This window comes from Thrips palmi, unplaced genomic scaffold, assembly GCF_012932325.1.
Source record: "Thrips palmi isolate BJ-2018 unplaced genomic scaffold, TpBJ-2018v1 HiC_scaffold_16, whole genome shotgun sequence".
Taxonomy (NCBI): domain Eukaryota; kingdom Metazoa; phylum Arthropoda; class Insecta; order Thysanoptera; family Thripidae; genus Thrips; species Thrips palmi.
The window spans coordinates 254744-266759 of NW_023144625.1; the positions used below are offsets into that span (position 1 = coordinate 254744).

Genomic DNA, 12016 nt, shown 5'->3' on the forward strand with positions numbered 1-12016 from the left:
ATAAATGACTCGTTCTTTACAAATTTTTTTCTGGAAGAAGAATGTCTAGTGGTTATCAGTAAGCGTGTACATGGTAGGCACACTGTGGCAAAAAGCTACGGAAAATTCTGTAAACAGCTTGTGGCAATTCTCCGTAGCCCCCTTATCAATATTCTCCGTAGGCTCTTACAGTATTTTCCGTAGGACCGCACAGTATTCTCCGCAGGACCTTACAGTGATCTCCGTAGGACTACACAGTCTTCCAGGTCCTACGGAGAAGACTGTGTGGACTTACAGAGAATACTGTACGGCCCTACGGAGAAGACTGTAAGAGCCTACGGAGAATATTGATCACTGCAAAAAAAATCCATCTTAATTTTAAGAAACTAGTTTGTGAAGCAGTTTACAAAGATTTTTTGCTATTAAAAGTAAGAAACTTTCTCCTCTTAAAACTAATGACCAAGTTTTTAAAATTCATAGATCATGGTTTATAAAAATTCATAAACATTTGACTAAAGTGGGAGAAAAGAACTTCTATATTGACGTCCGATTTCGAGTGTGGATGTCAGAATTCTGAAATGCATCTCACATCGTGTCACATAGCAGTGTCGGTTGTCAAAAAATAGTCGGAGCACGAAGGCCATAGAATTGTATGTCTTCCATCTTCCGACTGTGCCTCAGCGGAGGAGGTGCCTGGACCTAACCTAATGGCCGACAGCAGACGCCAGCGAGTGGCAACATGGTTATGCGTTTTACTCAACTCCAGTGGAATATTTTGTTAAAAAATTTCAGCTAGCGGCTAGAGAAGACATTTACTAAGGCAATAGATGGTATCATTTGGCAAAAGAAGTTCTTTTAGAAATACAAATAGGAAATACTTATTCGGGAACGGACACGGCGCTCTAAGCGCCACCTAGCGGCAGGTCTGTGAAACCTGACCTTGAACCCAGCGGCTGACCACGGGTGACTGTGGGCCATACCGTGTGAGAAGTGGCTTGTCGACAGTTTTCGTGAAGTAATCAAACTAAACCTTCGGTTTACGTTGAATGTTACAGCTATCACTGAAGCGTTCAACTTAAACTTCAATCATTTAGTTTCAGAAATCTGGTTATGAAAAGTCACCAGTCATGAGGATTTTAAGAAACCAATTTTTACTTTTGGCAGGCAATCTTAATTTTGACAACCCTGTTCCTAAGTTTTAAAAAGTGGTTTTAAAATTTACCAACTATTTATTACTTTTCATTTTAGTTTTGGTAAATGTAATAAAGTATAGCACTTTTCACAAACTTTTCTGAGTTTTCATATCATTTCAAAATGTTATTAAATTTAAGACATTTTCATGTCTTAAATTTCAGAATTTTTTTTGCAGTGTATAAGAGGGCTATAAGAGGGCTACGGAGAATCCTGGCAAAAAAATTAACAGAATTTTCCGTACCTTTTTGCCACAGTGCAGGCATGTGCTACTGCGTAATTGCAGTCATGCTCCAGGTAGAGCGACGCTTTTCGATTTGTAGAGTATTTCCCTGAAAACTATTTCAAGAAAGGCCAATGATATGAAAATATCTCAAACTTTCAGCCAGTTGCATGAACAGGGTATTATGTACTTAGTATTAGGGCTTCCACGATCGCAGCTGCCAGAAACTGTCAAAAGTACAACAAAACTACAACGAAAAATGAAGAAGAAAAGAACAACGCGGCTTAAAATTAGAACAAGGATTGTTGTAGAAAGAATGAATTCCGGACTTGACTGCATTATTCATGCCGGTTTCATTGTACTTAGGATTGTTGTACCTTGAAATCACAGTCCATCCGTGATAAAAAGTTGGCTAGGGAATTGTAGTTAGGTTTGTTGTACTTTTTTCTGCTAGTGAGCGTACCTTGACCTTACATGGTCTTCCATGTAAGCGCCGATTTCTTTGACTCGGTTATTATGACCTCTGTCCCGGAAGACCAACGACGGGACCACAATTATAGCGCTGTCTGCGCGCGTCTTGAGTACAGACAGCAGACTGGTCAGGTCAAGTCGGATGGTTGACATTTTGTTGTGCTGAAAAAGAAAAGACATAAATCGTTAGATGACTACACTCTCATACCAAGTACGTGACACCACGTTCAAACGAACGTGGCAAAATGCTATGCGACGTCCTATACAATGACATGTTTGTGCTTAAAATGTTCATTGAGGTGTCTAGTATTCCATTTTTCATACGCCGCGACAATGACTGCTCATAGAAAGGGTAATTAAGAAATCAAGTAGAACATGGCAATTATGGGTTTTCTAAAGATTGGAAAAATTTGCCGCAGAGGTCATCTAATTAGAACACTACAGAACCCCCCATAAACAGAAATGTAAAGTATTATAGTGCTTTGGAAAGCTAAAAGAACGAGGATTTCGATCCACCGACTCATTTTGACATCAATGCATTCGTTAACTTGCAATTGTAGAATTTTCCGGTGGGGTAAAAATGGGACACCACTTTGGGGAAGAATGGGACACTCCTGGGGTAAAAATGGGACACTTGGTTAATGGTAAATTGTGGCCTTTGGGGAGAAAATTTTCAAAGTTGTTCGAATTGACATCTCTGAACGGAAATAGATTGGCCTCGACAATACAAACAAAAAGTGTCTTCACATGCTATGGGTTTGGACGGATATTTAAAAAGTTAATGGGCTTTGAAATTAACAAATAGTCGCAAAAGGTCAAATTGCACCTAAGTTCTTTTGAAGCGCAATGCCTTTTCAGTTTTCATCCGAACCTGTGGCATGTGATGACATTTATTGTTCCTCGTGTTGAGACGGATCGAATTTTATAAAGTGGTGTCTATTTGGAAAACTTTGAGGCCTGTTTTAGCACTGCTAAGCCCCTGTCCCACTGAGAATGAAAGAGTCACCACCATCGCCCTTTATTTGGGTAACGCACGCACCGTTGCCCAAATTTGGGTGACGAGCCCGGTGACGAGGTGATGAAGGGAATCGAAAACAGCATCTGTTTCTTCAAAACACAACATGACGCAATCTTGGTGGCGCTGGCCTAAGTATGAGAAATCGCTGTGCCAGGTTCACTGCGAATGCGTACAGATAATTACTTGCTGTTTTCGATTCCCTTCACTGATTTTAATGAAACTTACAATACCCACGTAGAATTGACTGGCCAACAACGTGGTGTAGTCAGATTTTCGATTCGAACAATACTTTTTACACGTAAGGCTTTACCAAATGACTGAACAGTTCTAGCTGGTTTGCAGGGTTTTGGGAGATTCGCGAGATCCTCTACGTTTTACCCCCGTTTGCAGAGCCGTTACCACAGGGTGATAGGGAATTAAATTCTACACTCCTTAAAGCTATCGGGAACGCCATTAAACCTATTAGAAGCTGTGCATTTAACCTCCAAAGTCACAATAACCATTTTTGGACAAAATATGCAAATTAGTTTTCGGGCCGCCATTTTCGCTGCAGATGTGGTATCGACATTCCAATGGCATCAAAATGCAGAGTAAACAGTGGCCAACAATCGCCTCGCTTCATGTGTGGACCTAAAACGAACGGAAATGCCTTTAATTTTGAAAGGCAATCTTCAAGTCGGCGTTCTGGTGCCGGGAAAATTGATTACAAATTGATTTAAAACATGTTTCCCGTATTGAAACCACAAATCCAACGTGACAAGCGGATAGGAAATTTCGTGTAGAATCCGAAAATGACCTGATTTACTCAATTTGATGCAGATTTGACAAAGTTATGGTTAAAATACGAGCGCTCTGCAGCCCGGCCGGCCGCTCGCCCCGCGCGGGCCGTGCGGGGAGCATCCGCTCACGCGCTCCCTAGGCCGTTTCTGCCCCCTGGTTGAGGCCTCCGGTCATCGTGGTGGCCCCGGAAGGACGTCATCGGGAATTTCACGGCGTCGCCGACGGTGTTACCCAAATTTGGGCGACCAAACGCCTGTTACCAAATTTCGGGTGATGAATTTTTCGTCACCAAAATTTGGGTAACGAAGTTGCATCACCCATTTAAAGGGTGATGGTGGTGACCAATTCATTCTCAGTGCCCTTTTTACCCCAGCGTGTCCCATTCTTACCCCAAACTTACAAGTCCGAATTTTCGTAGTTTATCTAACACAACTGCAAAATTAAATGACTTTTCACTGCAAATGCAACGGCGATACTAAAGTACATTTGTTGGCGATACAATTGAGTATCGCCAATAAACGGCCTTACGGAAACGTATTGCCTTCAGAACGGCAATACAAAAAAGCAGTGGCGCCAACACGTGGGTGCAGGGTCTGCGGCCGCAGACCCTGATTTGGGGTGGGTCGGTGGTTGCGGTGGTGGGTGAGGGAAGGGGAAAAGAGAAAGGGAAAGGGGAGAAAAAGGAAAGGAGGGGAAGAAGAGAAAAGAAGGAGAGGAAAAAGCAGAGAAGAGGAAAAAGGGGGTTGTAAGGGGCTGAATATCAGTCGCTCCCCCTAAATGAAATTTCAGTGGGCGCCACTGCAAAAAAGTATCGCCAAAATTTGGCAATACTTTTGGATATTGCCAAAACCACGGCATTTAACCAAGGTCTTCTCCCCTTGATTTATTCGACGTTTATTGCCAAATCGTGGCAATACTCCAAAGTATCGCCAAATTTTGGCGATACGTTTGTGTATCGCTGTTTTGAAGGCAATATTTTTCCGGAAGGCCGTTTATTGGCGATACTCAATTGTATGGCCAAAAAAGGTACTAAAAGTATTGCCTTTGGATTTACAGTGTTTGATCTTATTTTTACGCCAAATGGTGTGGAACAGAGTACCCTAAAGCATTTGAAACACTCCAACTCGCCATTGCAGAGTTGTGGAAACCTTATTATTCAAACTGTCCCATTATTACCCCAACTGACCCTAATGAGTTGTTGTTACCATCACCACCATAAGAGCGGACAAACCTGAAATAGTAAAAATAACATTCATAAAAAAATTGAGGGACGACTCACATCAGCAGAGGCATCATGACATGCTTTCTGAGACTGAGGACTTTTCTTTTTCAGTCTAACTTTAAGTGCCCATGTGCTTTGACAGGTTAGGGGAATATATGTCCTCTCATAACGTAAACCAATAAACTCAACGTATGAAAACCTTAAGCATAAAGCGTGCTTTTGAGGTCCTCAACGTCTCTTGCAAATGTTATGACATGAAAACAGTAAAAAGATAGATCAACAAAAAGTTGCGTCTTGTTGCCACTCGCACCGAGGCCCCTCTTCTTGCATTCATTTTGCAGCTGGTTGTTTTAGTGTCTCCCATTCCTCCGGACTCGACATGATTGGCTGAGCGATAGCGAAGCCTGTTACTCCAGTGGGGTTGAAAAGTTTTTCCTGTCTGTCTGTCTCTGTGTCCGCACTACTCCTGAACGGCTCGGCCGATCTCGGTGAGATTTTGCACACTGATTGGGTATGTCCTTGGCTCGGCACGCGCGAAATTTCACTATCCTAGCTCAACTGGTTTAGTTAGCCGAAAACCACTTAAAAACGGCGAAAAATCGAGTTTTCTGCTGGCACTGGTAAAACTAAAGCGTAGCATTACCCACTGTTTTCAAGCGTAATCAGGTTACGCTTGAAATCAAGCGTAACAGGCTCATCCGCCAAGATTCCCCCTATCTAAATGCATGGGGGAATTTCTAGTCTATGCTTGATTTCAAGCGTAACGTCTTCAAGCGTAACTTTATGCTTGACTCAAGCATAGAGTTACGCTTTAGTTTTACCAGTGCAGATCACTTCTGTCTTGAAGAAAGGGGGTCGGGGGGGGGGGGGACCCTCCCAGCCTGGACAAGTGAAAAAGTTACAAGGGTCAAGATCGAGTTATCTGCAGATGAAGCAACTCTATCTAGATTCTAGAATGAAAGAGGGGGGGGGGGGGGGGCAGCACGCAACAGTTAAAAAAATCGACGGTGGACAAGCCATTGCCCGCAGGCCAAGGTAGGTACTCGTCGGGTAGATACGCTAGGCGCGGATAGGAGAAACAGGCAACGAGACATCGCGAAGCCTGTTACGACAAGACGCGGTCTGGCGTAGACCTACCTTGTGTACAGAAACAATTCCGAGTAATAATCAAACACTTTAAATCGCAGCAAATGTCCTTGTACGCCTTCTAAAAGCATGCCTCACATCAAAACAAGCGAAAGTAAGTTCGAGTAGTGTCAAATTTAAAGGTCGTCCGGAATTGTCCCATAGATCGTCCGGAATAACCCTAGCCTGGGGTAATTCCGGAACGTGCAGGGCTTTTGTTGGGCACGTAGATCTCCCTGACCGTTGCTGAAGGTTCATACTTTACTCTCCTGTTATATTATTTCACCCAAGAAGCGTATTCAAGCTCAAAGACCAAAAAGATAAAAAGCGTCCGGAATTACCCCACTCTCCCTTACTCTCCTGTAATATCATTTGATCCAAGAACCATATTCAATCTCCAAGCACTGTAAATCCAAAGGCAATACTTTTAGTACCTTTTTTGGCCATACAATTGAGTATCGCCAATAAACGGCCTTCCGGAAAAATATTGCCTTCAAAACAGCGATACACAAACGTATCGCCAAAATTTGGCGATACTTTGGAGTATTGCCACGATTTGGCAATAAACGTCGAATAAATCAAGGGGAGAAGACCTTGGTTAAATGCCGTGGTTTTGGCAATATCCAAAAGTATTGCCAAATTTTGGCGATACTTTTTTTATTGCCGTTCTGAAGGCAATACGTTTCCGTAAGGCCGTTTATTGGCGATACTCAATTGTATCGCCAACAAATGTACTTTAGTATCGCCGTTGCATTTGCAGTGAGAGCAAAAAGGAAAAGCGTCCGGAATCACCCCACTTTCCCTTGCAGACTGTATGCCATGTCTCAAAGTACAGGCCTTTCTATTCTAGCAAAGGCTCCGCCGGGCCGGCCCGTCAACTTCGCGACTCAACCAGAATTCCCCCACCGCAGCGCATCGCCTGCTGGCCGAGCCCCGCCGCGGCAGTGTGTGTATACAAACATGCCATCCTCTGGCAGTGTGGCCCCAGCGGTCGAGCGAGCTCAAGGCCGTGCTGTTGCCGTGTCTCACCAGTCGCGCGGCTTTGCGGCAGGAGCGTCCAGCTCGCCTTAAGATAGAGAAAGAAGATTTAGCAACCCTTGCCTGTGCAGGTAAGTGGCGTTGTGGCGAAGTTCCCCCGTGAAGCCACCCGGCATGCCTCTCAACTGTCGAATCACGTTCGATTTACTGTCCGTGAATGGAAAGGGAAGAAGCAGCATTCTTGTCGTGCCCTCAGCGTTGCAGATGCATTTCCAAGCCGTCTGTACACTCTACCAAAAATGTTCTGTCAATGCCGTTAATTTATTACCAGTTTTCACTGTAGGTCAATTCACAGCGTTTACTGTGATCTGCTCACGCGATTCACTGTGATCTTGTTCGCAGTGTTCGTTCACTGTGATCTGGTTCACAGCAAACACTGTGAGTTTGACGCCGCTGAGCACCGAAGTACTGCAAATCAGGCTCCAATTCACGGCGTTTACTGTGGCCAGATCACAGTGAACACTGTGACCGAGATCACAGAGAACGCCGTGAATTGCATATCAGCAAACATTGGTAATAAATTAACGGCGTTGACAGGACATTTTTTGTAGAGTGATAGGCCGAGCAGGCCAACGACACGAATCGTTCTGTGCCGGGAAAAGGGATCACACATTTTTGCTTTTCTCGTCACAGCAACGCCATGTTTTCCTGTCCCCTCGTCAGGACCCGTTGCAACTAGGGATAGTTTATTTTTGTTCTGATGGCTGGTTTTCTATCCGTCTGTCGTTTTCTTGAATAACGCGAGACTGTTGTCTCGCAGCAAGGGCCGTTGGCAACATACAAGCCAGTGTATCTCTCAAGGGCTTGTGTGCGCTCTTTCCTATCTGACCAGCCCGTGAGTCACGCTGGGACTTTGCCTTGCTCCAGTCTTCTCTGGGTGTGGCGCTCTCCTGGCCCGACCGGCCGCCTCGCCCCCAGCGACATTTTGCCTGGAAGGGCGAAGCTTGCGTCTGTGAGGACGTGAGGAGGCGACGGCACTCGCAGTGTTCGCAGAACATCCGCGGCTCCCAGGCGTGCAGCCGCACAGCGTCCCAAGGTCACGGCTCGCGTAGCCGTCCCCACTCCAGAATCTCTTCCTCTCCCCTCTCCCCCCCCCCCTCTCTCTCTCCAGCTCCGCTCGCCACTAGGCGGGCAGCCGGAGCAATGGCATCGAGGTACCACGCAAAGAATAGTAATATCATGTGGACGTCAATTGACATGAAGGAATGGTCGAAATCCTGTTCGTCAAAATACAATCACTGTTCACTGATGAAACAAAGGGATTAAAACTACACTCCAAATGCTGTTCACTGCTGTACACAGTGCAGATTCTCCATATTACGGTGAAAATGTTCCATATTTTGGTGGTGCAGCTGACTTCGTAACATACCATTGACAGTTCACTGTACCTTATAGATATTTTGACGAATTTCGTTGGTATTATGGAGAAAATTTTCACCATAACATGTTGGCGCAGCCTTTCACCGTAAGACATTTACAGTGTGTGTCCTTTAAGGGCGTAAACCATTTAGGCAATTGGAGCGACGTGAATCGATAATGCCTGTTGCAGGGCACTAAACTTTTGCTTAAAATGCCTGTATCATTCTCGCCCTTCCCCAGGGCATAGAACGATTTACACCCTTGAGGGGCGTAAATGAGTATTAGTGCCCTATAGGGCGTAACTCGCGCTGCTCGCTGGGGGCTCCGCCCCCAGACCCCCGCATGTGTGGGGCGCGTACCGGAGTATTTTTAGTAAGTCCGTGGTGACCAAAGGGAAATTTTCTAATGAAGTAACTGTACTGCTTTTTGGAAGGGTCTATTTAACTGCTTTTGACCATTAATTTTTAAGGTACTATTACTGCCCAAATAGATAGCTTGTATTGTATTGGCTACTGTGGCAGTCAACGGCATTCAAGGTCCGGAAAATATTGAAGACTGCTTTGACAAGAATAAGATCTGTGTTCATTATGGTCAATGTGACCGAAGGCCAAACTAATGGGCCTCTTTTGCGTCTTTTGTTGAATTTAGGCCTATTTAATCGTTTTTTGAGGATGTTGCCAGTGACGGAGACCGGATTGCGGCACAGATTCGGAAATGTCTCGACCAGACCTACCGATGGGGCGAATAAAAATTTTTAGTCGGTCGGTCCCCTTTTTTGAAGATTGAGTGGATTTTGTTGAATTTAGGCCTATTTAATCGTTTTTTGAGGATGTTGCCAGTGACGGAGACCGGATTGCGGCACAGATTCGGAAATGTCTCGACCAGACCTACCGATGGGGCGAATAAAAATTTTTAGTCGGTCGGTCCCCTTTTTTGAAGATTGACTAGGTTTGCTCGGAAACGGTGAGAAATTTGTTCCCCTTTTTTGTAGATAAAGTAGGTTTTCTCGGAAACGGTGAGGAATTTTCAACTTTTGGGATTTTACCCAATTTTCCCATAAAATTTGGAATTGAATGGAAAAAACCGGAAGTCTCTACGACCACTCCTTCACCCCAAACATTTCTATGAGTGAGTCACACTCTAAAAAAAATCAGTACAGAATTTTGTAACATGGTTACGCAGCTTTTTCAATAACATGTGTTACAGAAATTTGTATCACGATGGATACAATTTTTTTCTTCGTAACTTGGTTACAGAATTTCGTAACGGTTACAAAATTTGTATACAGTCGTTATTCTTCCAAATCAAGCTTCAAAATGAGAATTTTGTTCGAACGTAGTCTCCGTGGGTCTGATTGAAGGTCCTTATGCCATTCTTCGAGTAACAACTTTCCCAGATGTTCTCTGAGAAGTCGGGAATCGAACCCCAAACTCTGGGTTGGCGGCCCGCCACGCTACCAACTGCGCTGTGCGGACGCCGTGGAGGGAGCGGCGCAGGTAGCCGGTGACCTGAGACGCGCGCAGTAAGGGACGGAGGCCTTGCCAGCCAAGCATACACGAGACTGAATCTCTTATTCAGAGTCGGGAAAAATAAAAGCACATGAAAACTCTAAGTTTAACTTGTCTCTATGGGCACTGCTGTTCAATTTTGCCGTTAAAACATTATGTTTTTATCTCTGATACAGAATTTAGTATCCAGTTACAATTTTCTGTATCAGTTATGTTACAAACATAATATTGTAACCTTCATGTAACAAATTTCTGTATCAAGGTCCAAAATGATTCATTTTTCTGTAACCGGCACATCTGTTACAAAATTCTATATCACTTATACAAATATTTGTAACCAATGCAGGTGATACAAAATCCTGCATCAAAAATGATTCAAAATTCTGTAACTTTTTTTAGAGTGCAGTGAGTCAGTCGGATTGGGGCTTTATAGGTTCTTGATTTTTACGCCTTTGGATTACCAGTGTTGACGATCAAAATTGGAGAATTCTGCCGTCATGTGGATGTCACGAAGCAATAGAAGTAAATTGACCGATATGGCATTTACGTTTCTTCATGTCATTTTCGTGTCCCCGAGACAAAGCGAAAGTACTGAAGGTCCAAAAATGCCCAATTTCACAGTGATCCTGTAGCAGTGTACAGCGGTGCCATTGTACCTTGGAGACTATCTTTACTTGCGCGTGATCGGACGCCTTCTCATCTGGTAGGTTCTGTAATCTTATCAAACGCGACCTGAACTTGGAGTCCTTGACAAATCAAAAGGAACATATGTTGATGCAACAGTTTAGAAACATGATGCTGTAGAGAATTTGCATATGTGAACGTCGTGGTAGCACGCCAATCAGTAGGTCTCCTAACATATGTTAAGAGACACTGATTGGCGTGCTGGAACAAATAAATTTAATATGGCAGATGTTATATCGAGTCTTAAGAGAACATTGTCACTGCCGGTTCTTATGCTGAACTTTCGGATCGGTCCTAATACCATCAACAAAAAGTTATTTCAATGATGAAATAAAAGTGACACGTCACAGTCATTGCAAGCACAACACAACCTCTGTCAAAAATATTTATAAATGTTTGTTTTTTGTTTGTTTGTAGTTGTTTTTTTTTTTAATCTAAAGCTTAAATTACAGAATGCGATTGATTGTGAGAATCACAAATTAAGATAAGTAGCCAAAATTTATAATCAAGGAATGATAATATGAGACCGACAAAATGTTCGTAGGTAGGTAAATATGCTGAGCTATGCGGTGGTTTTGTTACGGAAAGGAAAGATGAACAAGGTAAAAAATCAATTGTGGGTCACGAATCAATTACACTGCGGCAGAAAGGTATGGAAAATTCTGTTAATTTTTTTTGCCAGGATTCTCCGTAGGCTCTTACAATATTCTCCGTTGGACCGCACTGTCTTCTCCATAGCACCTGGAAGACTGAATAGTCCTACACGGAGAACACTTTAAGAGCCTGGAGAATATTGGGATCACTGTGAGAAAAAAGTACAGAAAAAAGTACCGTCAACGGGGGTAACTTGGGACACCAGGGGTAACTTGGGACAGTCTGCCCTGTACAGCTTGTTGGTGCTGCCATTCAGCGACAGGGGTTCTTAGCGTCAAACCCGTGGCAGGGTTTTGTTTCAGAGGCCTCAGGGCACGCGCGGAAAGGTGGAGGAGGTGCATAACATCACAATTAGTATTTGCGAAACGGGAAACTACGTAATAGGGTTTTTGACAAAATATTTCAATCATTGACAAGTTGGCCCAAGTGCAAGGAGTGAAATACAGATTTGGCCGATTAGTCTCTCTTGGTTGTTAGATCATACACAGACAATAACGTTCGCTAAGGGGCGTTGATTATAGTTTTTCCATCTTCGATCCTGGCTTCAATTTATCAAAAATCGAAAATTTACGGGGTAACTTGGGACAGTCTGTTCCTCATGTTTCCAGCAGTCCTAGCCTTCTAGGAGTTGCCTGACTCGGTCCCTGACATAACTTTAACTTCGGATTTTACGCTGATGATGGAAAGAGATGCCTTGCTTTGCAGTTTTGTCTTCTGGTAATCCATGTTTTGAAATTTTCAGAAAATGCTTGGATAATACCAGT

At 43.7% G+C, this 12016-nt stretch overlaps 1 protein-coding gene across 1 annotated transcript in view; it reads left to right on the top strand.

Moving 5' to 3' along the window:
• Positions 1–6962: 6962 nt before the first annotated feature.
• Positions 6963–12016, top strand: part of LOC117642381 (probable cytochrome P450 301a1, mitochondrial) — a 35345-nt gene continuing 30291 nt past the window's right edge. Inside the window, exon 1 of the mRNA XM_034380482.1 lies at positions 6963–7118. The gene's annotated coding sequence lies outside the window, so the exon portion shown is untranslated. The remainder of the gene's footprint in view (positions 7119–12016) is intronic.